The sequence below is a fragment of the Dromiciops gliroides genome, chromosome 3 (assembly GCF_019393635.1).
Source record: "Dromiciops gliroides isolate mDroGli1 chromosome 3, mDroGli1.pri, whole genome shotgun sequence".
NCBI lineage: Eukaryota > Metazoa > Chordata > Mammalia > Microbiotheria > Microbiotheriidae > Dromiciops > Dromiciops gliroides.
The window spans coordinates 531,745,890-531,771,078 of NC_057863.1; the positions used below are offsets into that span (position 1 = coordinate 531,745,890).

The following is a 25,189-nucleotide window of genomic DNA, read 5'->3' on the forward strand; positions in this document are numbered from 1 at the left end:
AGCTAGGGACTTATAATGAAAAATGCTAACTACCTCCAGAAAAACTTATGTCTGAATGCAGAACAAAGCACACTTTTTATTTTTAACTTTACTTTTTTTTTTTGGTCTTCCTTTTTACAACATAACTAATATGGAGATCTGTTTTGCATGACCCACACATGTATAACCTATATCAAACTGCTTGCCTTCTCAATATGGGGCCAGGGTAGAGAGAGAATTTGGAAGCAAAAAAAATTTTTTATGAATTGTTAAATGGTTTTACATATCATTGGTAAAAAAAATTTAATGCAAAATTTAAAAAATAATGAAAGGGATAAATTTAGAGAAACTTGGGGAGATTGGTATAAACTAATATAGAATCAATGAAAATCGGACAATACATGACTGACTGTTCAAACTACATCTCTGGCTATACTCTAGCACTGAGAAAGCTGTTATACTGGGAGTTGGGGGAGGGGGGGAGACAAGTATTTATTAATCCCCTATGTGCCAGGCACTTTACAAATGTTATGCCATTTGATTTGGTTATACTTTCCTCATACCTTCCCACCCTTCCACAAAAGTAGAGTAGGAATATTTTTTGCTTTCCTTGTAATTTTGATTTGATTGGTTTTGTTTGTGGAAAACCTTTTAATTTCACATAATCAAAAATATCCCACAAGCCTCTTGTTTTGTCATAAACTCTTCCCTTACCTATGGATCTGATAGGTAAAATTTTCCATGCTCCCCTAATTTGCTTATAATATCACTATGTCTAAATCAGGTACCCATTTTGACCTCATCTGTATATGGTGAGAGATGTTGGACTATGCCTAGCATCTGCCAAAGTGCTTACTAGTTTGATTTGTCAAATGGGGAGGTTCTTGCCCCAAAAGCCCCAAAAGGTTTTGGGATTTAGCAAATACTAGATTACCATGGCTATTTACTACTGTGTATTGTATTCCTAATCCATTCCGATGATTTACCACTATTTCTTAGCCAGAGGCACAAGATTGTTTTGATGATCAACACTTAGTAATAATTGTTTAAAATCTGGTACTACTAGGCCACCTTCACGTTTTTTTCATTGATGCCCTTGATATTCTTGACATTTCTTTCTTCTAAATAAATGCTATTATTCTTTCTAGCCTTATAAAATAATTCCTTAGTAGCTTGATTGGTATGGCACTGAATAAGTAAATTAATTTAGGTAGAAATGTCATTTTTACTATATTGGCTTGTCCTACCAATGAGCAATAAATATTCTCTAATTGTTTAGATATGACTTTATTGTGTGAAAAGTATTTTGTAATTGTTGTTCATATGCTCCTGGGTTTATCATGCACTTCCCCTCTTCTCAATCACTCCTCAACCCATTACAATATGATTTCTTACCTCACCCAACTGAAACTGCTTCGTCCAAAGCCAACTGCCAAATCTGATGGTTTTATCTCAATCCCATTTTTAAAAATTTACCTCCTCCAGGTTTTTGTGACACTACTCTCTACTGGTTCTCTTCCCGGCTGTCTGACCATCTGACTAATCCTTCTCCATGCTCTTTGGTGGTTCATCACTAATATAATGCCTCCTAGCTTTGAGTGCTCCCCAAGGTTCTGGAATGAACTTTCTTCTCTTCTCCCTCTAAGACACCAAGAGTTTTTTAACCTTTCTTTGTGTCATGGACTCCTCTGGGACTCTAGTAAGACCTAAGGACCCTTTATCATAATAATGTTTTTAATTCATAAAATAAAATACATAGGATCACAAAAAAAACTAAATATAATGAAATAGTTGGGCTTTTAAAAAAAAAAATTCAGAGAACCCAGGATAAGAACCGCTGATCTATACTCTTTTAGTAATTTCATCAGCTCCTGTGTGTTTAACTATCTCCAAGTAGATGAGTCCTAAATCTAAACATGCAGCCTGTATCTCTCCCAAGCTACAGTCCTGGATTGCATTGCCTACTGAACACTTCTTTTTGGTAGGGGTAGACAGTGAACAAATCCATATCAACTCAATAAAAGTACCTGACATACAAAACAGATTTGTGTGTTTGTGCACACACGTGTGCATGTGCTCAGATTTTTTTTTTAAACAAATTAGTTAATACTACATATCTGGAAACAAAAAGCCTTTTAGAGCACTGGCCTTAAAGCATTGCTGCCTGAATTGCAATCTTGGGTAACTTTAGGATATTTTCATTCAAATATTCCAGTAAATAGTTGAACTCAGATTTCCAGTTATTCCACCACAATTTAAAAAAAAAAAAGTTGATTTGGTCCATAAATGTCATGTTGTATCCCCCAAGTAAAATATAACCTGCTCAGGGAAAGAAACTATTTCAATTTTGGATCTGTATCCTGATCAACAAAGAGTAGGGGCTTAAGAAATTCTTGTTGATTCTTAAACATCATTAAGCTGCTACTATTAAATTTTTTTGCTCATAAAGTCAGTAAGAGAGGTATAATTTTAAAATCAGATATATTCCCTTGTATTTTTATAAATTTGACTCAGTTCCCTATATATTTGAGAAATGAGGCCTTTATCAGAGATACTTATTTCAAAAATTCTTTCCCACTTTTTTGCTTTCCTTATGATTTTGGTTGCATTGATTTTGTTTATGCAAAGGCTTTTAATTTTATATAATCAAAATTATCTATTTTGCATTTTATAATTCTCTCTATATCTTCTTTGGTCTTAAATTCAATTTAGTCACTTTTAAAAAGCATAGTTACAGGGGGCAGCTAGATGGTGCAGTAGATAAAGCACCGGCCCTGGATTCAGAACTACCTGAGTTCAAATCCGGCCTCAGACACTTGACACTTACTAGCTGTGTGACTCTGGGCAAATCACTCAACCCTCATTGCCCCACAAAAACAAACAAACAAACAAACAAACAAAACCAGTTACAAACTGCTTTCCAGTCTTGGTGGACCAAGAGTATAAAAAGTCTGGGTTCCTGCAACCTCTCTAACAATGACCATTTCTATTTTTGTCAGCCTTGCCAATTTTCTGAGTGTTAGGCGACACCTCAAGATTGTTTTGATTGGCATTACTCTTATTATTAGTAATTTGGAAATTTTTTCAAATGATTGTTCACAGGATCACAGATTTTGGAAAGGACCTTAGAAGTCATTAAGTCCCACTCCCAACTATTTTATAGATTGAAGACATTAAGTCACAGGGTAGTTAAATGACTTGCCTAAGGTTATACAATGTTGCATCTAAGGTAGGATTTGAATCAGTGTCTTCATGAAAGAGTCTAGACCTTTTTTGCAGTCCTTCTGAAGACCGTCCAGACATATCCTTTGACAGCATATCCATTGGAGACTAAGCTAGGCCTCTTTCAGCATCAACTTCACTTAAGTAAAATAAGTTACATAGGCTTAGAGGCTGGTTCTGAACTCCCAATGTTTGTTTATATAGTATTTGGTTTAAAGAGATACTTTTTATATTGTTTGAAAAGAGATACTATAGTTCTATAAGATTTGGGGTTCTCAAAGACTGCATACCTGCTTCTTCTGGTCCTCTCAAGAGTTCTTTGCTATCAGGCTTAGAATCTTAGACTCCAAGAACTGGAAGAGACTTTACTTCAACCTATAGTCCTCCGTAGGAGTCCCCTTTCCAACACTGAAGACAAGTGGTCATCTAACTTTTCACTAACAACACAGTGTCCCCCAACTACCAACTACCTATTTTATATTTATTCTGTATATTTATATATGTACTTCTACATATTCATCCTCTAATAGACTATAAGCTCCTTGTGAGTAGCACTTATTTTATTTGTGCATCTGGCACAAAGCCTGGCACATAGGAACTTAATTTGTGTCAGATTATTGACTTCCTTCCCCCCCCACCCAGTCTGAAGAACCACTTTATAAGGGTAGAAAAAATATTACATGATTACATAAACAGATGCAGAAAAAAATGGCCCAAATTCATTCATTTATGTTGAAAACACTAAGAGGAAGAAGAATAACTGATTTATTTCAATATAATAGACATGACCTATCTAAAATCAAAAGTTAGTATAACTTGTAATGAAGAAAATACTTTTTTTTAAAGTAAAATATAAATTTTTATTTAGAATTAAAGCAAATACTTCAATATCACAAACGCAATATTAAACTTCAAGAAATATACTGCTAATTTAGAGTGAGCATTTATTTGCACAATCACAACACGCGGACAAATCCAGAAAAGATGATGTCTGAAATTAGACTAGAGCAGTTGGTCACAATATTTCATACAAAGCACAATATCAAATGCATTGTAATCGATGTTGACCATTTCCACAGACATCTTTACACACAACAAGAAAGCTCTAAAGATGCAAAACATTGCAATCTAGTCTTCTTCGGAAGAGTCTCTCTTAAATGTGTAGGCCATGAAGCAAGCATCTGGTCTCTTGGGGACAAGGTGAAGTCCTGGTCTCACAACCTCAAAGCCCAAAAAGCTGAAAGTATGGAGCAGTGCAGCTCTATCATCTCTATTCTTATGGAAGCAGATAAAGACGTGATCAAAGTAAAGCTGTTCTTCTGCAAACTCAAGAAGAACTGCAAAACTATCCGGTAGAGCACCACCTGGAATTTCAACATAGAGGCTGTTGTTGTTCAGCACTGCTTTCCAATTAACGTGTTTGGCATCTGTAAGCCTGAACTGGACATTTAGAATTCTTGTCCTGTTATTAGACATTAGTTCCTCCGTTACAGTCAGCCAATTATCAGAATAAAATGAATTAGCTGAAAGATTGTGATCCCTCTGACTATTCCCTCGCCCACCTGGGATCTTCAGGGGTGGGTGAGGGACATCAGGGTAAAACAAAGATATTTTAATAATGTTGGCTATAACAATACAAGAAAAAAATGAAATTTGGTCAAAGACAAAAAAGGCAAATTTATTTTTGTTTCCAGATGAATACTATTTCTATTAGTTTATTATTGCTAATTACCATAGATTTATAGTCCAAAGACCTAAATTTAAATTCTACTTCTACCACATATTATTATGTGATGTTACTATGTTATGTGAAGTCACTAAATTTCTCTCAGTCTAAGTTTCCTCATTTGTAAAATGAGAGGGTTGAACTACATGGCCTATAAGGTGTCTTCCATATTCAAATTTACAATCCTTTAATTCAATGAAAAAAACTAAAATAAAAGCAAGGGCTTATAAAACATACCCACAGAAGTCATCAAACTAACTACATATTACTAATGAAATCAGAGGAGAAATTTTTAAATTCCCTTCAAAATAACTACAACGTGCACAGACTAATGAAAAGCAAATTCTCCAGTATGGGGAAAAGGCTAAGATAGCTTTGAGTATGTGGAAATTTATTTTGATTTGGGGACCCTACCTTTGTGCTGAGATTAGAAAGCCTTAGGCTCTCAGGGTCTCTTCTGAGTGTGAGGTGCTGGTGCCCCTCCCCCTCAGCTTCAGATGAGCCAAAAAGCCCCATGGGCTGTATGAGATGCCAGGTCAGACAGCTGGGGGGAAAAAGCCCCCAGTTCCCTCCAACCTGAGCGGATCTATCCCAGAGATCCTGGGCTCGTCCAGGCCGGGCTCTGGCATAGCCTGTGCTGAGGCATGTGATGCTCAAGCATTCCCCACTCCCCCCAGCCGCAGCCGCAGCCCTGGCTGGCAGATTAGCTTGGGGTCTGTGGGGGCGCAAAAAAAAGCCCCGAGATTTAAGTGGAGAAAAGGAAAATATATATAGACCTGGGAATTAGACTCAGGGGGGCCGGCGGACAAGATTAAAGGAGGCTGACAAGACTAGAAGAATGGAGGAGAGGGGCAGCAAAGGCGGCAGAGGGCAGACTGACAGAGCAGACAGACAGAACAGGAGGCAGCAGAGAGCACAGAAGCAGTCAGCACAGGGTACGGGTTGGAGAAAGCGAAGATTAAGAGAACAGAAGGACACTGGAGCACTAGGAGAATGGAAGGAGAGGTTGGTGGGAGAGAAACACGGGTTCAGCGGTGGCAGTAAGAAGAGGAAAGAAGCAGGGGGATTTACAAAGTGAAAGGGGCATGGAGTTAGAAAGTAGTTGAGCAGGGAAAGTGGAACATACCCTAAGGCAAGAGGCAGCTAAGGCCCTTATTGTATTTTTTTGTTTGTTTTAGTGAGGCAGTTGGGGTTAAGTGACTTGCCCAGGGTCACATAGCTAGTAAGTATTGAGTTGTCTGAGGCCGAATTTGAACTCAGGTACTCCTGAATCCAGAGCTGGTGCTCTATCCACTGTGCCACCTAGCTGCCCCTGGCCCTTATTGTATTAAAAAAAGGTTCCAGCCCCAGCAGGTGGAAAGAGATTCCCTGAAGGCAGTCAGGTTGTACATTTTATTTCCCTGTATTCTTACTTTTAAATAGTATCTCATAAATAAACTCTGCTTTGATTATTTACTTAGAGGCTTCTTAATACTTTGCTTATCAATTTGGGAGCAGTGTGGAGAACCTTTTAAACGGCCCCTATTAAGTTAACAGCAGTCAGATAGTCATTAGTCAAAAGTCCCCAGATTAATCCTCCAGTCAGATTAGTCCCCCCAAATTAGGCTAGTCATTTAAAATATTTCCACATTTGAATGGCGACCCAGATGGGATTTATGGCCCAATTATAATTTTCCTAAACTTATAATTTTTCATATAGCACACAATTATAATTTTTTTCAGACTAGATTAGCTAGATAATAATTTTTTTTTACAAGTACTAGGCCTTGGAGAATATGCCTTCAAAAGGGAAGGGCACTGGGGCAGCTAGGTGGCGCAGTGGATAGAGCACCGGCCCTGAAGTCAGGAGTACCTGAGTTCAAATCCGGCCTCAGACAATTAACACACACTTAATAGCTGTGTGACCCTGGGCAAGTCACTTAACTCCAACTGCCTCACCAAAAAAAAAAAAAAAAAAGGGAAGGGCATTATCCTCATTCACTTCAAAAAATATAAGGAAAAAAGAAACTGACAAACCTCTGGAGAAAGAAAACTCAGTTAAAGACATTGAGCACAAGCAAATAAGTCAACAGGGAAGATATGAATAACAGGAGGGATATATGACCTCCAGATCTTCTAAATGAGTCCAGATATCTGAATAAATGTAGCAAGACAAAGGAAAACTGATCAGCATCTGATAAGGCAGAGGACCTATGGATTCCCAGGAAAGCTGGAAACTACAGCAGGACATTTCAGGAAAGTAGAATTTGGGGGCTGCACCAAAAAAATAATTAGAAGAATAGAAAAACAAATTCACACTGTCAAGTTTCTTTAAATAAAAGAATAAGATAGGGAAGACAAAAACACTGATGTGAACAATCTAGAAGAGACAAAAAAAAAGCAATTACATTAAAAGAAAACATGATCTCCATACAAGCAAAACACATTGACCTTGAAAACAAAGTGAATAGACACAATTTAAGAATTAAAACTTCCCAGAACATGACAAGCCAAAAACCTGAACTCTTTAATGCAACAAATAATAGAAAACTGTTCAGAACTTCTGACAACAGAAAACAAAGTGCCAATTGAAAGAATCCACAAATTGCTTCTAGGGAAAAAAAAACAAAACCTATGCTGCAAACTCTGAGTAGTTACATTAAACAATTTAAATGACAAATTCACTAAGTGACCACAAGAACGACCTTCAATTTAAAAAGAAAAAAAAAAAGGAAATTGAAATAACCTTTTATTCTGTATGGCTCAGTGGAAAGAGTGCTAGGTGTTGAGTCAGGAAGACCCAAGTTCAAATTCAGCCTCAGACACTTAAAAGCTGTGTGATCCTGAGCAAGTCGTTTCACTTGTTTGCCTTAGTCTCCTTATCTGTAAAATGGAGATGAAAATAATAGTTATCTACCTCGGGTTGCTGTAAGAATGAAATGAATTATTTGTAAAACCCTTAGCACAGTGCCTGGCACATGGTAGAAACTATAGAGATGATAACTATTATTATAAAAAGTAGAAAAATGAGACTAAAGTGAAAGTAGGGATCAGGCAAAAGTAATCATGGAAGAATGGGCCTGAAACATCTGGGCAGGACACCCAGATAAGTGGGAGGTCATGGACCCAAAGAGATGTTATGGCAAATGCTGGGGTTGAGGGGAATGATCATAAGGAGAACAAAGGATAGTAATGAATTGCACCGTAACAGATACAAGAAAATCCTACCATGAGGCAATAGCTCTACCTTCTCCATCTCTTACAGAAACTAGTATTTCTAAGAGTAGGACACAACAGAAAAAGGGGGAGAGAATAGAAGAGCTACAAAACAATATAGAAACTTTAGAAGAGGGAACTCAAAATAGCTATGTTAGAAGCTTTAACTCTGAGAAACAGAGACTGAAGAAGGATAAGTATAAGGCTGTAATAAAATCTAGAGTAAACAAAGTAAAGAGAAATAATAAAGAAAACAAGGCCAAGAAATCATTTTTTAGAAAAAGATACAGAAAATTAAATGAACTAACAAGCTGAAAAGGAAGAAAGGAAGGGAAATTTTACTTGACTACTTAGAGGGAAAAAATGGGGTAAGGACTAGAAAACTAGATAGAAGGAAAGAATAAAAATTAGTAAATGAAGCAAAACTCCAAAACAAGAGAAAAAGGTGATAAATGAGGGAGGGAAAAGGGGTTGATGGTGAGAGGATAAAAGAAAGTGGAAAAAAGATTAAAGTAAATTAAGCAAAAATAACTGAAGAGATGATGTCCTACCAGATGAAGAGAGGGGAAAAAATTCTAATTTGCCAAAAACAAATTAGAGACAAAAGCGGGAAAACATAAACCTAAAACATAACTTTAAATATTAATGGATTAAGCAATCTAATCAAATGAAAAATACTGATAAAAGCTAACATTTACATAGCCTTTACTATGTACCAGACACTGCTAAGTGCTTTACAATTATTATCTCATTTGAGTAAAATATAGGATAAGAAAAATGACAAAAATAAAGAATTTCAAGGGAATGTAACAAAATTTATTTATGCAAAGCAAAGTAAGCAAAATCAGAAGAACGATTTGCACATTAACAACAATGAAGAAAACCGGAATTAAAAGTGTCAGTGATTATCTGTTTTGCTTCACTCCATTTCTTTGCTACAAAGAAGGTTCTATTGGGGAGGGGGAAGATTGAAAAGCGACAGCCATGTAAAAATTAACAAGATTATCAATAAAAAATGTTCAAGAACTTAAAACTATAGTTCATTGTATATCATATTTATATCTGAATATATCTCCCCCCTACTCTACCCAATGAGCCATTCCTTGAAGCAAAGAATTTTTAAAAAGAGAAAAGCACATGAGTGACCAACATGTCTACTGACACTGAAAGTATTAAAATTTTTCCACATGTACTCTTTCACCTCTGCAAATACAGGCGTATTTTCTCATCTCTTCTTAGAGACCAAGCTCGATTATTTTAATAACAGCATTCCATTTCATAAAACAATTTTTGAATTTTTTTTTTGGTGAGGCAATTGGGGTTAAATGACTTGCCCAAGGTCACACAGCTCATAAAACAAATTTTAAAGGAATGAATAAAAAATGTCATTGATGGGACATATGGAAAGAGGTACATATTGGTGATAGCAATTTAAATAGGTCAGTAATATAACAGGTGCTAAAAAGATCTTCCATTTCTGGGAATATAACCCCACCCCCATCCCCACCCCCCAAAAATGTACAAAATACTCCTGGAATCACTGTTCACAACAGATTTTGTTTGGTTTTTTTGTGGGGCAATGAGAGTTAAGTGACTTGCCCAGGATCACACAGCTAGTAAGTGTCAAGTGTCTGAGGCCAAATTTGAACTCAATCCAGGCCCAGTGCTTTATTCACTGGGACACCTAGCTACCCCCTCAGGATGGATTTTAACAACTAGACACAAGCCCAAAGTCCAACAATCAGAGAGGGAAAGATGGAATGGATAAACAAACACAATGAATACTACATTACTACTTTAAAATAGTGATTAGGAAGTCTATGTCAACAAATGAATACAATGATATGAAATAACAGTAAGAGTAACAGAATAAGACATACTGATCACAACCTTATAAAAATTAATGTAATTATATTAAATACTGCTCACCGTTTCTACTTGGAAAAAAAAATCTACCTATTTTCCTCTTTTTTTTTTTTTTAAAAGAATCATGACCACATTTGCTTACCTTTATAATTCTGAAGCTAGGCACCTTTTCTTTAATTTTTTAGAGATCAGACAAGCAGTTCAGCAATCACAAAGTATTTGTGTTCTATGGTTGGCGCAAAACTGGTGGCATGAATTCAGTTAGCATATCTAAGTGCTCAAATGCCATTTCCTCAATTATCTTGGGTGAGAGTGAGTATTTAAAACATCTTTAGAGATGCTGTCTGAACAGATAATATCAAGTAAGGGGATCTTCCAATAGCTTTGAGAAGCTCAGTTGGTTGTCTGGACTCAGTAAAGTCCTAATGACTAGTTTATTCACCGCTTTCAGCATTTTTGAATATTGTTATTCAAGTATAATAACTAAATTTTGTTTCAGCTTACATTTGATTTATACAAGTACTACTTACCTTAACTAGTTTACTAATTCCCGGTCCTCCCCTCCCCCCCAAAACAGACATTGACAGGAGAGTTTTGATTAAGTGTTTTATCTGGGAGAGGTCATAAATGTGTTCAAAAATGGGGGATGGGGGTGGAGATTTGTTTAATTTCAGAAGACTAACTTGGAGTAAGAAGAAACACAGATATATTTAGGAATGAACAAAATCTTGATAGCAAAACTGGGTAGTCTGGTATCAATTATTGATAGCTCAATATAGGACTTGTATGCACAAAACATAATACCACCTCTTTCTTTACCTCACAGGTGGAAAGGGAACTGATACTGAAAGAAGAGCAAAGTATTTTTGCATAATGAGTCTGCCTCTCCCTACCCTCCCCCTTCCCCAGTGAACAAGGATGGTGGTAAACCCACATAGGGTATTTTACATAATGAGAAAATGCTTTTCTTTTTATGCTTTTATATTATAACTCCAATTTATACTCTTTGAAAATGAAATATGTTTATGGAAAATTCTAGCCCTGGTTGTGCAACTGTCACTTCTTAATTCCGAACTTGATTCTTTCCTTATCCAAAAATGGAGAGGTATATGAAAACTGCTTTGTCGGTAGCTGAAGACACCATTGGTTCTCGGGATTTTTTTTTTTAATTCAGAAAACTATCAACACAATTTGAGTGAATAATTACTTACTTAGTGACGACATAAACCAAAATTGAGAGCTTTTCCCTTTTTATTTCTATGGTACATTCCCAGAGTATAGGGGAAGAACAAAATCTATCTTATTTATCTTTTCGGTAAATATATGGCTTAGGTAGCATTTAGATCTACTGAGGACTCTTACTGACAACCTGAAACACAGCAGTTTAAGGAGCTTTTAATTATAGTGGTGGAAATAGGATTTTAATCTAGTTTCCCTGGTTATGTAAATAATTTTACTCAAAAGGCTTAACAATTGTAAGCAAAAAATCCTATTATGACACCTATATCTGTATATTTCTTTAAATTCATGAAATTGACCCACAGAAACTGTGGTAAATAGTGCAAAGTATCTTAAACCATGGGTCCCCATATGGAGTCATGCGACAATGTGGGGTTTTGGAACAATTTGGCAACAGTAAAAAGTTATGCATGCCTATATAGCTGGAGTATCAATTTCCCTGGGCAAAAAGGAATCACACATGGAAAACCATTTGAAAAGCCCTGGTATAGTGGACTAAGTTGTGGCCTTGGATTCAGGAAAGGCATGCCTAACCCCACTCCCAACATTTACTAACTGTAGTGGTGGACAAATCATTTTGCCTCTCATAGCCTTTGTTTCCTCATTCATAAAAGGGGTAAGTGTAACTATAATCTGTCTACTTAATTAGTGGTAAAATTCTAGAGTGTTTTTATTAAAGGTACACTTTGTGAGGAGCGTCCACTAAGAATCTTCATAGCTGCATCAAGAAGGCCAGGCCAATCTACCCTAATAAGGAAGAATCTTTAGAGGTCACCTAATCTAACTCCTTCATTTTTTATAGATGAGAACTAAGACCCCAAAAAAGTTGTGACTTGCACAAAGTCACACAAGTTTATGAGTGAGAAAGGATATGAATCCAGGTCCCCTGGCTCCAAAGCTTTGCCGGCTCCAGTCCAAAACTTTGTTCCTAAGCTTCACTTCTGTACCACCAAGGCACCAGTGCCTTCTGTACTTCTTTACCTATGTATTCTGAACTGTTAACACTGAACTGTTGTTGCTACAATCTCATCCACTTATACTTTCCCCAACTCACTGCTGTTCAATCTTGAGCTGTCTAAAAGGACCCTGTTTCCCATCAATAATTTCCCACTTTTTCATGCCTAAAGGTACTTTTCCAGAAATGAGGGACAGCCTGTAAGAAGGTAATGACGTAGGAAATTGAATACTCAGGTGCTTGAATTTTATCCTAAAGACAGAAAATTGGAAAGATTCTCAAGCATGGAGGTAATAGGGTCACACTTAGTTTTAGGAAGATTCTTCTGGCAGCTGTGTGAAGGATAAGATAGAAACTGGAAGAAAGGAAACCAACTAGGAGTCTATTTAAAAAAAATAAGTAAGCATTACGAACTAAAATGGTAATTGTATGAGTAAAGAGAAAGATATAAGAGATGTTAAGAAGGTAAAATTGACAAGACTTGACCGCTGAATAAATATAAGGATTGATGAAGGTAAAAAAATCAAGGTTGATTCTAAAGTTTTTCATCTGGCTGACTTGGAAAGTTGGAGATGCAAAGCCAACGTCAGAGTCAAAAAGACCTGAGTTCCCCAGCTCTCTCACATACTGGTTGTGTGACTGGGAAAGTTGTTTGACTTCTCAGTGTTCCAATCAGCTCAACTCTCTAATATTATAAATTGCATGGAAAGCAAAGGAGAAGGGGGCAGAGGGAGGAAATCGTTTGATCAGTGTTTGGAACATTCAGGTAGAGACATTCAGTACAGAGTTGGTAATAAAGGTTGGAAGTTCAGGAGTCACTCGCTCAGTCAATGTGTATTTATGAAGTGCTTACTATGTGAGCAGCATAGTGCTAAATAACAGGAATTCGATAAAAGGCAAAACCAATTCCTTCCCTCAAAAAGCTCACCTTCTATTGGAAATAACATGCAAACAATTAAGTACACACAAGATACAGAGTAAACCGAAGGCAATCTCAGAGAAGGCAAAGAGGAAGTAATCTCAAAGAGAGTGGGAAGAGACTTGAGGGAAAGAGACCAACCACAAGGCTATTTCAATAGTCTAGGCAAGAAGTGATGAAGACTTGAACCAGGAAGACCAAAATGGTGGAGGAAGGGAGGGTGGGGCTTTATATGGAGAAATGTTACAAAGGCTGAATTGACAGAACTTGACAACTGATTGGATGTAGAGAATGAAATTATGTATATAAGAGAGGTTGGGCTAGATATATAGATTTGGGACCACTTTGCATAGTTAATTGAAAAAGAACACACCCAGGACATAATTTCAAGGAATAGCCAGGGTTGGAGGGTGAATAAAAGATGATGATCCAACAAAAGACACAGAGAAGGAACAGTCAAGTAGAAGAGAACCAGGAGAGCATGCAAGATATGCAGGTGTGAGGGAAAAATCCATCCTCTTCTCAATAATTCTCAGGAACTCAGAAGTGAAGTGACAAAGGCTTTATTTTATTCTTATGAGAAGGAGGCACCCTAGTGTGCAGCTAGTGGGTGCCCAGAAAGGGGGCTCGCAGGCCCTGTTTTATACCCTAGTCCCTAACTCGAATGGACCCTCCCCTTTTTCATCACTGGTGGTGTTACAATCTATGGTAAAAACTAGCTAACTGGAACGCAGTATCCCCATCCCTCTTCCTTGTATGGGCATAACTCAGGAGTGGACCTTATACTTCCTAATATGGACACAACTCTGGAGTGGACCTTATTGAGACCAAGGCTCCATGAACCATGTGACCTTGCTAACCTGAGGGGGAGAAGGGGATCTGAGACCTTTGTCCTACAAACAGGCCAGGGGGAGTATGACTGACTTATATCCACATTGAGAGGAGACAACTATCCATTTCTCACAGCAGGAATGGTGGTCAATGGTGTTAAAAGCTGAGAGATTTATTTAAAAAAAAAAAAAAAAGGATGAGAAGTGAAAAAAGCTATCCAGTTTAGCAATTAAGACTAACTTGGAGATTAGAGTCAGTCAAGTGGTAAATTCAGAAGTCAGATGGTAAGGAGTTGGGAAGTGAGGGAGTACAAGTAATTAATCTAGAGCCAACAGAAAAGGTGAAATTCCATTTGGGGGAAGGGAGGAGGATTGATATGGATACAAGTGGAGAGAGTTGGAAAGCCTTAGCAAAGAAGCAACTCTTCATAATAGCCTGGAGCAAAAGAGACAACAGGGATAACATCAAGCCTACAACCTTGAGATTCAGAATGAGGGAGAAGAAACTTGAAAAAACTAGCCTCTGGAGGAGATTCAAGTACCACTTCCTTCAAGAGACTTTTCTGGATTTCTCCATCTATTAGTGGATCTGGATTTCTCCATCTATTAGTGCCCCTCTCCAAATATTCTGTATTTACTTACCTGTGAACATCTATTCCCCCATAGCATATAAACTCCTGAGAGCAGGAACTGTTTTACTTTATACTTGAATCCTTAGTGGCTGGCATTTAATGAATGGTTTTTGATTGAATGACTGAAAGCAAGTTTTAACACCTTCGGTCTTCAAGTGAAGGCTAAAAGATAATTTCCAGTAAAGTTGTAGACAGAATTTTTGTTAAAATAAGGATTCTACTAGCTGTCTGTCCCCTGAGGTAGCTTCAAACACTCTGATTCTATGACTCCCACTATGAATTTTTGATGAGTCCTGTGAAACAAGGGCTAAGAACCTCTGCATTTTATTGAAGTTAGGCTTTATCTGCCCTTCAAGGCTTCTTGCAAAACAACAATACATTATTTTGAAAAGGAGTACACAGGTTTCAGAAGATTGACATAATACACAAAAAAAGTTAAGAATTGCTTGCCTAGAGCACTCATCTGCCTTCAGTTTTTTACTTATAAACAAAACCAGGAAGCTAATGTTCCCTTCACTCCTATTATTACAACTATGCAGTTCATAAGGAATATTATTCCCTATCTGTGTTATAAAAACATTATCTTAAAACTATCATAAATCCCATGATCCTCCTGAAAATACACTCTTTAGATACAGTATTTAAAACCATATTCAAATATTTCCTTATCCTCTCACTTCTGAACAGTTTTATTAGAGAACAAATTAACTTTGATTGCAACCCTTTTTATATTTGGTATCTTAAATTTAAATTTTGCTGCTTCATGCTTGTAAATAATTCACAGTCAAAGAATTTACAAGCTAGAAGAAGCCTTAGTTGGGAATCTAATCCAATTTCATCATTTCCAAATGAGGAAACTGAGGCCTAGAGACCAAATGGCCTTTTCAAGGTCAAATGGCTGCCACTAGGCAGTCAGCATTAAGAAACTCGTCTTTAGATTCTCAGGTCTGTGCACTTTTCTGACATGTTAAACTACCTCCTGTGAAAGGACCAATATCTACCAGTGTTTCTTCCTCCTCCAAGATGAGCTAAGAAAAGGCAACAAAGCCAAGGACTTGAATGGGCCCGTGGCTGGGCCAAGCTGTGATGCCATAAGCAGCTTTCTGGGGGCCAATGACTTTATCGAAGTTGCTTCCTGGTCACCTTAAGGCAAAAAAAGGTACTGCCCATGTGGGCTCAGGGCTGCTCCAATTTGGTTGACATCTTAAGACCACAGGAGTAACCATATCCTAGACTATTGATCAGACGTGTTGACACAGAAAGGACCACTGTATATTCATTGCAAATCCTTGCTACTGTTCAAGACTAAGTAAACTTTTGTTAATTGTTCAATGACTTGTGAGTGCCTTATTTAATCCCAACATCAAATCTGAATTGGTTCAGGTTGGAGTAGGAGGGGAGGAAGGTCAGACCCACTCCTAACCCTCCAATATTAATATTTTTGGTGTGTGGTTAAATGACCACTAACATTTCAGTAGGAAGATAGAGCTTCCTTATGTATGAACATATTACTTAATAAGACGGAAACTATATTTGTTTTCTGACAAATGTTGACTACACATTAAAAATATAGATTATATATAATTGTTGAATGAATAACATACTTAGACCTGGAGTTCCATTATTAAAAGAAGTAATGAATTTGAAATTGGTTTTACATACACATTTTCTTTCCAAGATTTATTCCTATCTACAATTACCAAAACCACTGACAATGAAAGCCATAAAAAACACCCCTTAATACAAATATAAATAAATAGCATATAATCAATAAGGCATAGTGGGGTGGCATGATGGCATGCAGTGAACCTGCTTTGGAGTTGGGAAGAACTGAGTTCAGTTTCTGCCTCTGACACATACTGGCTAAATGGCTACCCACAAGTTATTAATCTTCTTAGTGCCCTGCAAAAATTCTCAGACTAAAAATGAGAAGAGTTGCTGATCTTCACAGCTGAAAGGAGTTAGCCCACACCATGATTTTACAGGTCCTGACCAAAAGAGAAAGTATGTGTGAGAGAAAGGTGGGGGCAGACAGGAAGAGGGAGTGAGGGAGGACAGAAGGGGGAGAGAAGGAATAAGGGAAAAGAGTGGAAAGGCGGAGAGAAAGGGATAAAAAGGAAGAAGGAAAAGGAAAGGGGGGAGGAAAAGAAAGGGAATAGAGGACACAAAGGAAAGGAAGGAGAAGGGAGGGAAGGCAGAAAGAGAAAAGAAAAAGAAGAGAGGGAGTGGTGAAAGGAAAGGGGCAGAAGAGGGGAAAGAAGAGAAAAGTGAGGGGAGAAAGGAAAGGGAGGGGAGAGAAGAGAAAATGTAGGAGCAGCAGCAGCTAGTATTTATATAGGGCTTTACATATGTTACCTCATTTGAGTCTTATAACAACTCTAAGGTAGGTGCTATTATTGCCCTCATTTTACAGATGAGGAAACTGAGGCACAAAGTGGCTTTGTCCAGGGTTACAGAGTTAATAAGTGTCTGAGGCAGAATTTGATCTCAGGTCTTCCTGACTCCAAGTCCCATGATCTATCTGTACCACCTAGCTGCCATTAGAAATTTAAGCTCCTTGAAAGTGGGGATTGTTTTGGGGTTTTTTTTGCATCCCTAGTGTTTTAACAGAGTGTCTGGCACATAAGTGCTTAATAAATGCTTGCTGATTTATTGTTAATATGAAAAAATTATAATCAAAAGATGTAAGATATATACTTACATTTTTAAATATTTTCTTACCAAGGGTCTGTTTTAATGACATAATCAATATTCATATTAGCATTCAAAATGCAATATCAATTTTAAGTTTATATTCCCACCAGTTAAAGGCATGCATACTATATTATCTTAACTCAATCTTGTGTAAGGATATTGCTTAAATAAAAAACAAACCTGAAGATATGTATGACTATTTAAAAGGTACACCTAAATTTTTCCACATTAAGACAGAAAAATATCTAAGCACCAAATGCTTAATCAGATTCTCCCCCAGGCATAAGTTGTAACAACTATTTGCATTTCTAGATTCAGTTAAGGTTTATAATATATTATAGTAAAAGAGTTGCTCATAATAGCAATCTCTGGTACAATGTTTCTTACAGCTCTTGACAATAAACTTAAGAGGCAAGGTTTTCAAGTAGCAAGGTATCATTAGGGCTGAGGTGCCATGTGAGGCTGACTCAAAGTGGCCACAAGTATAGAAAAAAGGATACAGAACCCAGACAAGGATTCCAATGAGGGGTGGAGGAGAGGGCTGGGAGGGCACCAAAGATGTGATCTAACACTGGCTTGGAAAAGTGCCAGGAGATTTGGAGAGGCTTCCAACACAGTTCTCAACTGCTCAGTGAGGCCATAAGGTTCAAAATAGCCTTATGAAATTAGACTGTCTTTTGTCTCTTTTTTACATCCACAGTACAGTGCCTAGCACATGGTGGGTGCTTAACAAACATCTCACTGACATGATTAACTCTACTAAGAGTTGGGCTTTTTCTGGAACTACAGCAAAGTTGGCTCATACTAGTCTATCCCACAGTACAACAGACACAAAAAAAGCTAAGCTATGTAAAGTTATCCTGTCTAGAGGAAGTTGCCTTCCCAACTTTCAAAATTCATAAAGCAAAAACAGAATCATCTCCACTATACCACGCCATAAGAAACAACCTGTCAGCAAAAACCAATTGTGCCAACCTTAGTGTATAACTTGTCTATTTGCAGTACTAAAAATATTTGTTCACATTTTTAAATGACATAAGACTTCATAATTCCACCAATCAGTAAATTGAATTTTTTATTAAAAAGAAGAACTGCTTGTAAAACTAAAATCAATAGTAAAGTAACTGTTCTGGAAAAACAACTAAAAAATGATAGGCCAGAAACCTGGATAAGAGATAAATAAAGCCAGCATGACAAAGACCAATGAACATATTTGATTGGGAAAACAAACAACAAGAAATAACCCTCTCTCCTAATTTCTAATTCCCTTGGGTCAATAAAGTTTATTAATCTCCACCTACAGGAGAAATAATAATCTTTAAAACTCTTTTCACACCCCCTAAAACCTCCAAAAATGAGAACCACTCTATTGTAAGTTATTTCCAAAACAAATTCCCCATAGACATTTTCTTCCCCACTTTTAAAAAAAATCTTCTAAATTAAACTGAATTTTGTATTTTAAAATGACATCTACTTCTGCCCCTTTCTTCTGAAAGGGTAGGAAACATAGATACACACACACACACACACACACACACACACACACATATATATACACACAAACATACATATGCATACATGTACATGTATATATATTTAAATCTCTTAAAAGCCACTTTTTCTTATTTTTCCTTAAGTAATAAAGAAGCTCATCAGTTGAAAAATTAATATTAAGCCCCAACAACTCCTGATGACCAAAGTCAAAAGAACTACAATCAAGATCTCTCCACCACCCCAAAAATCACAGCTCCATGAAATGTAGAAGTGCTAATGGTAAATCAACAAGTGCCTAGTATCTAACTCAGCACTGTCCTAAGCATTGATAAACAGACGCTTTTGGAGTTGGAAGGGATCTGATTCGATCACACAGCACACTTTAAAAATGCATATACGATGCAATCTTCCAAAAAGAGTATATATTTTCAGTTAACTAAAAATGAAGATAAACTCTCCTTTACATCAAAAATGTCCCATGACTAAAACATGCTGAGGGAAAGCAAAAGAATCTTGAAATTTTAAAGAATGCTTTCAACACATTTTTTCTTTCTTTTCCTAAACCTTATGGTTTGTTTTGTTTTTAACCCAAATGGCTAAGAGCATTATTTATCCAGTGTTCCACACAGAACAATTGTTCATTCAGAGTTCTGTCCATTGTGCAAACCAGTATTTAGTGTTTCTAAATTTGGCCATTTCAAAGGACTTATTTATCAATAAGTACTTTTTTAAGCCATTACATTTACATCATGCCAGGATTGAAGACAGAGGATTGTCATAAAGCACTTCATTAAGTTGTACTTTGCAAAATTTATGCTTCAAAAGGTTCTAGGAAAGTTGGCATCTAACAAACCGTTTTAACTTTAAAACAAATTAAACATTTAATAAGTTTTAAAAATATTCTCTATTTGGGGGTTGTAGTCACAATTAACTTTAAAGAAACGTGATAAACGTTTGGTTACCTTCCAAGCTGATTTTGCAAAGTTTGGAACCCACAAAGATAAGAGAAATTCGCGTAACTTTAATTACAACAGATGACACATATGAACTAGCTAATATGACACTTAAGTTGCAAAGCTCTAAAGCTATTTGAGGCAGCAGCAGGTAAGATTCGCATAAGCAAGACAGTGAAGCTAGAAAGGCCTCCGGGCCAAGGAACCTCCTCCGCTAACCACAATATGCTGCAGCCTGCAATCTCCAAGTGGCAGCAGGGGCGCTACTGCAGTTATGGGGGAGGGGGGAGCGGGAGGAGAGAAGGGGTGAAGTGAGAGGTGGAGCTCAGAAGATTGTGCCGTGACCAAAAAAAAAAAAAAAGTGTGGTAAAAGCAACATCCTCTGCCCAACCAGGACCTTAATTAAGCACACCTAATAATAGAGCACCTTTCTCCCAATCCTGAAAACTGCAAGAGAAAAATTCTACGTAATTCCTATTCTATCTTTATGAATTCAACCCATGTTACTCTTAATACGAGTGTTTTTAAAGCGCTCCACGGACGGAAAAAGTAGTAAGCCAATAACGTCCCAAGTCTAGTAGAGCCAGCCGGGGGATGGGGATGAGGGTGGGGGTGGGGGTGGGAGAGGAAGGGGGGGGTAGCAAGGGAGTTGAAAGAGAGGAGAGAGATTGGAAAGAGAAATAACGCGGAAGCAAGCAAAAAAGAGAAAGGTGAAATAAACCACCTTTTGGAATAATGAAAAACAAATTCGCAGCTTAGAATGACGTCGGTATTTTTTACTAACAACTCCGTGTATACACGTACATATCTAATGCGCGCCCCACACGTTTGCTTGCTATATATTTCCTATATGGGGGGAAGGGGATAGGGCACAGAGGAGCTCAGTACTGGTGCCCTTACCCGCAGACACACGCAAACTTCACCTCCTTTCCGCCTGCTGCCAGCAGAGTCCCGGGCCCTGAAGTCCCCCTCCCCTTCACGCTGTTCCCGGACTTTGCTCCAGGCTGAACCGTTAGATCGGGGCTGATCCCCCGAAGGCCCCCCTCCACCCGAGGCCTCACAGGCAGAACCGCGGGTCGGAGCTGCCCTCGAGAGCCCGCGGCGAGGGCGCTGCCCCTCCCCCAACGGGCCAGCGGCCCCGCTCACCTGGTGCGCGCGGCGGCGCCGGAGGCGCAAGGGGAGTGAGAGGCGCGAGGGGAGTGAGGGCCGGCGGAGAGCCGCCTGCGCTTCTCCGCCAAAGCTCAGGGCCAAGGTCCGTTGGCTCAGCACAGACACCCTCCGTTCGGGTCCTGGGGGCCCGGCGGGGCTTGGAAAGGGATTGTCACCAACTTCGTTTTCCCCTCCCCCTTCGCCGCTTTCTAGGGGGGGAGGGTGCCCCGGGAAAGTCGAAGCTGAACGAGGGAGTTGCCGGTTTCGTCCCCTTCCCGCCGAGGAGGAACAGAACGACCAGAGCCCGGAGGGGGCGGCGGTCCCAGGTTTAAAATGAGTGCTAGGCTGCTGGAGAGGAGACACTCCGCCGCCGCCACCGCAGACAGCTCCGCAATATGGCCGCCCGGCGGCTCCTCCGGGGGGAAAAGGCGGGGCTGCCCCGCGCCGCCCCCTCCCCCTGCCGGCCGCCGGCCGCGCGCTACTACGGTCTGTGCACCGCGGCCGCAGCCTTTGCCGCCTCCGCCTCGGGTGCCGCCGCCCCCCATGCGGCGTCCTATCTTTTCCCCGCCCTCATTCGGCCCCCCCCCTCCCCCCCGCCCCTCACCCCTCCCCCCCCCTCCCCCCCCCCCCCCCCCCCCCCCCCCCGGTCCCGGCCAAAAAGCTAGTCTTCTTTCCAGTCCGGCCGCCCTTCTCCCGGATGTTACCCCCTTCCCTGTGCGGGGTACATGTGTGGAATCATTCTTTGGGGAAGGGAAACTACCGGGATGTCCCGAGGAGTAGGAGACCTCACAGCCAGTGTTCTCCTCTTCTGGAGCGAGGAAGTAGAGTCCCTCCAGAAATGCCTGGGGCAGGAGGCTCTCCTCCCCAGGGAGAGGAAAGTTTAAACTCATTTTGATCCTTTCCAAGAGCTTGTTTGAGGAAATTTCCTTCCCACCTAATAAGTGATTCTTCTTCCTGGGAAGAGACGCAAATCAAAGCAAGCGTTTTACTTTGTCGGTCTTCGTCCGACAAGGGGACAGACATTTCCATGGTTGTGAGGCTTTTGAAACAAAACTTAAGTTGAAAATACTTTGATAGGTTTCAACAATTCAGAAAAGCTGTGGAGGCAGGCCCAGTTCAACTTAACAAATTTTAGCATGGATGTCATTTTTAATCAAGATGACACAGCATGCGTTTACTGAGCGCGGACAATGTACAATATACACTAAAGAATGGGAGATCCACAAGGCATTGTCTGACCCGTTAAATTTTTTAAAAAATGTTTATTAAGGACCCACTGTGGACAAGACATAAGTAGTTTACACTAAAGACATTGATGATTCAAACTCTAAACAGAACTGGGATTGTGTGGGGCTTGTGCTCCCTAGGAAACATTTGAAAATTGCTTCCCTTGGGTGTTGATGATCACCAGAGGCACATGTGACTATTACCAAGTGTATACCTATGAACCATTATGAATGGAATTTTCTGGAATTAAAAAATATGTGCCTTTCAAAAAAAAAGAATACAAATTTATATCCACCCCCACCCGTTGCTCACTAGGTGGCTGCCTACCTTGCCTTTCTTTAGTCCTCACCTCTACCTCTGGAGAAGAATGTAGAAAATAAGGAATTGAAGGAATGTGTAAGCATAAGGTGCAGCAAGCCTAATTAATCCTATAGCTGGAAAGGACCTCATAGATCATCTCGTCCAAACCTTTCATTTTAGAGATGATGAAATCAAGGCCCTGAGAGATTACATCTTGCCCCCAAGACCTCGAGTTAGTGGTTAGAGTCAGAACTAGAACCTTAGGCTTTACTGATTCCCTAATCCAGATTTCTTTGCACTGTCATACTTCTTCATACTTTCAAATGTGAATATGTAAGATTTAGGTGTCTAACTGTAATAACTATAGAATATAAGATTGAGCAAGTTCTCTATATTCATGTCCCAAAGTAGGAATTTCAAGATCATGACCAATTCTTTTATTATTTTTGTGTATATGGTATGATAGAAATGGCACTGAACATGGAATCAGAAAACATGCTTTTGAGACCAAAATCTGCAATTTATTAACTGTGAACTGTGACTAATCCATATTTGTAGCAGAAATATGTTCTTCTTTGCATCCTGATAATAGTGTATTTATATGAGGCTTCTATAACCTCTGGTCATTAGCCTTTGTCTCACCAAGAGGAACAGTTACCCAGTGTTACATTTTTCATCAAGTTTTCCCTGAGATACTCTCTGGATGTGGGAGACAGGATGGTCTGTTATCTCCCTTTGAAATCAGATTTTTCCTCAAATAGTCAAACCTGCTGCTTCATGCTTCTGAGTCTAATCAGAAGTCCTTGGAATTGCACCTGCCCAGCGTTTACTTGGAATATGGATGGATGACATCATCCATCTGGCTTCACTGCTCCTTCCAGAGCCAGATCTCAACATGCAGCATGAATTTGGAAGAATTCCATAATTTATGCTGGTGAATATTCAGGACTAGCATATAAACTTGCTGTAAGTTCTTGGCAAAACCAAATTATTTCTCTAGCATTTACAAGGTTTCTGTTACTATGACATTAGATTTCCTGTTTTCAGACCATATATGAAATTAAATACTATTCCTGTAAGACTATTCATTAGTCTTCATTTCTCCAATTTAATCACCAGTCCATACCATGATGTCTCTACAGCAAGTGCTATTTAAGATTCAAGTAGCTTCTCACAAAATAGATAAGGCAATTCTCCTGAGAAGGATCCTAACTTGTCATAGGGAAAGTCCTTTTGTGCTAATTTGTATCTGGCTTGCTCTTACTTCCAAAAGCCAACTTTCTTTCATTCATGAATTTCACAGCATCTTCAGATATTCCCTTTTTAGGAAAGTCTTAAGTATTACCTCTATGTATTTGGCCTTTGGAGGCGGTGGTCTAGTGACCATTTCCAGGTATTCTCCAGTATCATCTCTCTAGGGATTCTAAAATGAACCACTGATTCAGATAACATATACTGTTGTCTGTCTCTCCAAATACTCACCCAAGTCATTCATTAATGCCTCCCAAATCTTTGTCTTTAGTATAAGTAAGCATACCTGGTTTTAAAAGTCCTTTAAGGTGAGTAAATTCAATTCTATGTTTCACATGAACCCCTTAAATACTTAACACATACTGCTCATTTTAGATTAAATCTCATTCTTGAAGTGCACAGCAATGTAACAAATACCAATGCTTAAGCAAGCAACCATGCAAATTTGTAGCTGTGGCATAATTTTAGGATATTAGCATAATAAAAGGTTCAATTAAACAATATGAATCAATGGCAAACTACATAGTCTTTACATCAAATTAGAAGATTTGCATAAATTAAAGGTAGAATGAAACCTGCTTCTTTCCAGGAGGGGATTTCCAACAGGAAAACAAGGAGGTGGGGTGTGGTGGGGCAGGGAGAGGAACCTTTCTTAAAAGAATCACAAAAATTTCTTTAAAATAAAAATTTAGGGACAGCTAGGTGGCGCAGTGGATAGAGCACCGGTCCTGGAGTCAGGAGTACCTGGGTTCAAATCCGGCCTCAGACACAACACTTAATAGCAGTGTGACCCTGGGCAAGTCACTTAACCACAATTGCCTCACTAAAATAAATAAATAAATAAAAATTTAGAGGAACTACATAGAATTCTCGGTATATCCATATGAATCTCTAGATTTGGGGGGAAAACCCCACACATTTAGCAATAATAATGGCAGATTAGTCCCCCTATTTAACCACCTGGGGACACTGCTAACCTGTTACCTGATGCTATTCATTGAAGAGGGCCAGGAGTTGGCAATCACACCTTTGTTGACTAAGGGCCATACTCAACACCAGAGAGAATTCTGGAAAACCCCTTAATTCTCTATGATTCTTTCAAAGCAGGTTACCTCTGTTCTGTAGCCTCATCCCCTATGTAGGTGATAATATTCATCTAGTTAAATCTAGGATTGGATCTATGTGTATTTATATAATTAGTCTTTTGGCATAGCTCCACTCCCTAATAGTTTCCACATCTTCTCTTTCCTGCTGCATTTTAATCAGGTGAGTACAGCATAATCGTGTCAACCACAGAAGCATAATACTTTATTCTTTATCATAGAAGTAAAAAGAATATAACCAAATATATGAAAAAGTCATGTTGAAATGCAGCACGGTATAGTAGATGAGAAAGATGTGGGTTTAAATTCTGCCTCAGCCACTCACTAGCTCTATGGCCCTAGGCGAGTCACTTAATTCCTCTGTACTTCAATTTCCTCATCAGCAAAATGAAAGAATTGGCTTCTAAAATCTCTTCAAGTTATAAATCTATAATTCTGTGAAAACAACCTATCCT

General features: G+C 38.7%; 1 protein-coding gene across 4 annotated transcripts in view; it reads right to left on the bottom strand.

Annotated features, from left to right (window-relative positions):
* The window catches only part of RDX (radixin), a 128,582-nt gene extending 107,666 nt beyond the window's left edge, over positions 1-20,916 (bottom strand). Inside the window, exon 1 of one of the 4 annotated variants that reach the window (XM_043990901.1) lies at positions 20,851-20,916. The gene's annotated coding sequence lies outside the window, so the exon portion shown is untranslated. Of the gene's footprint in view, positions 1-20,604; positions 20,705-20,850 lie in introns of those variants that run through there. The other 3 variants (XM_043990900.1, XM_043990904.1, XM_043990903.1) reach the window with 3 other exon arrangements.
* Positions 20,917-25,189: the final 4,273 nt, after the last annotated feature.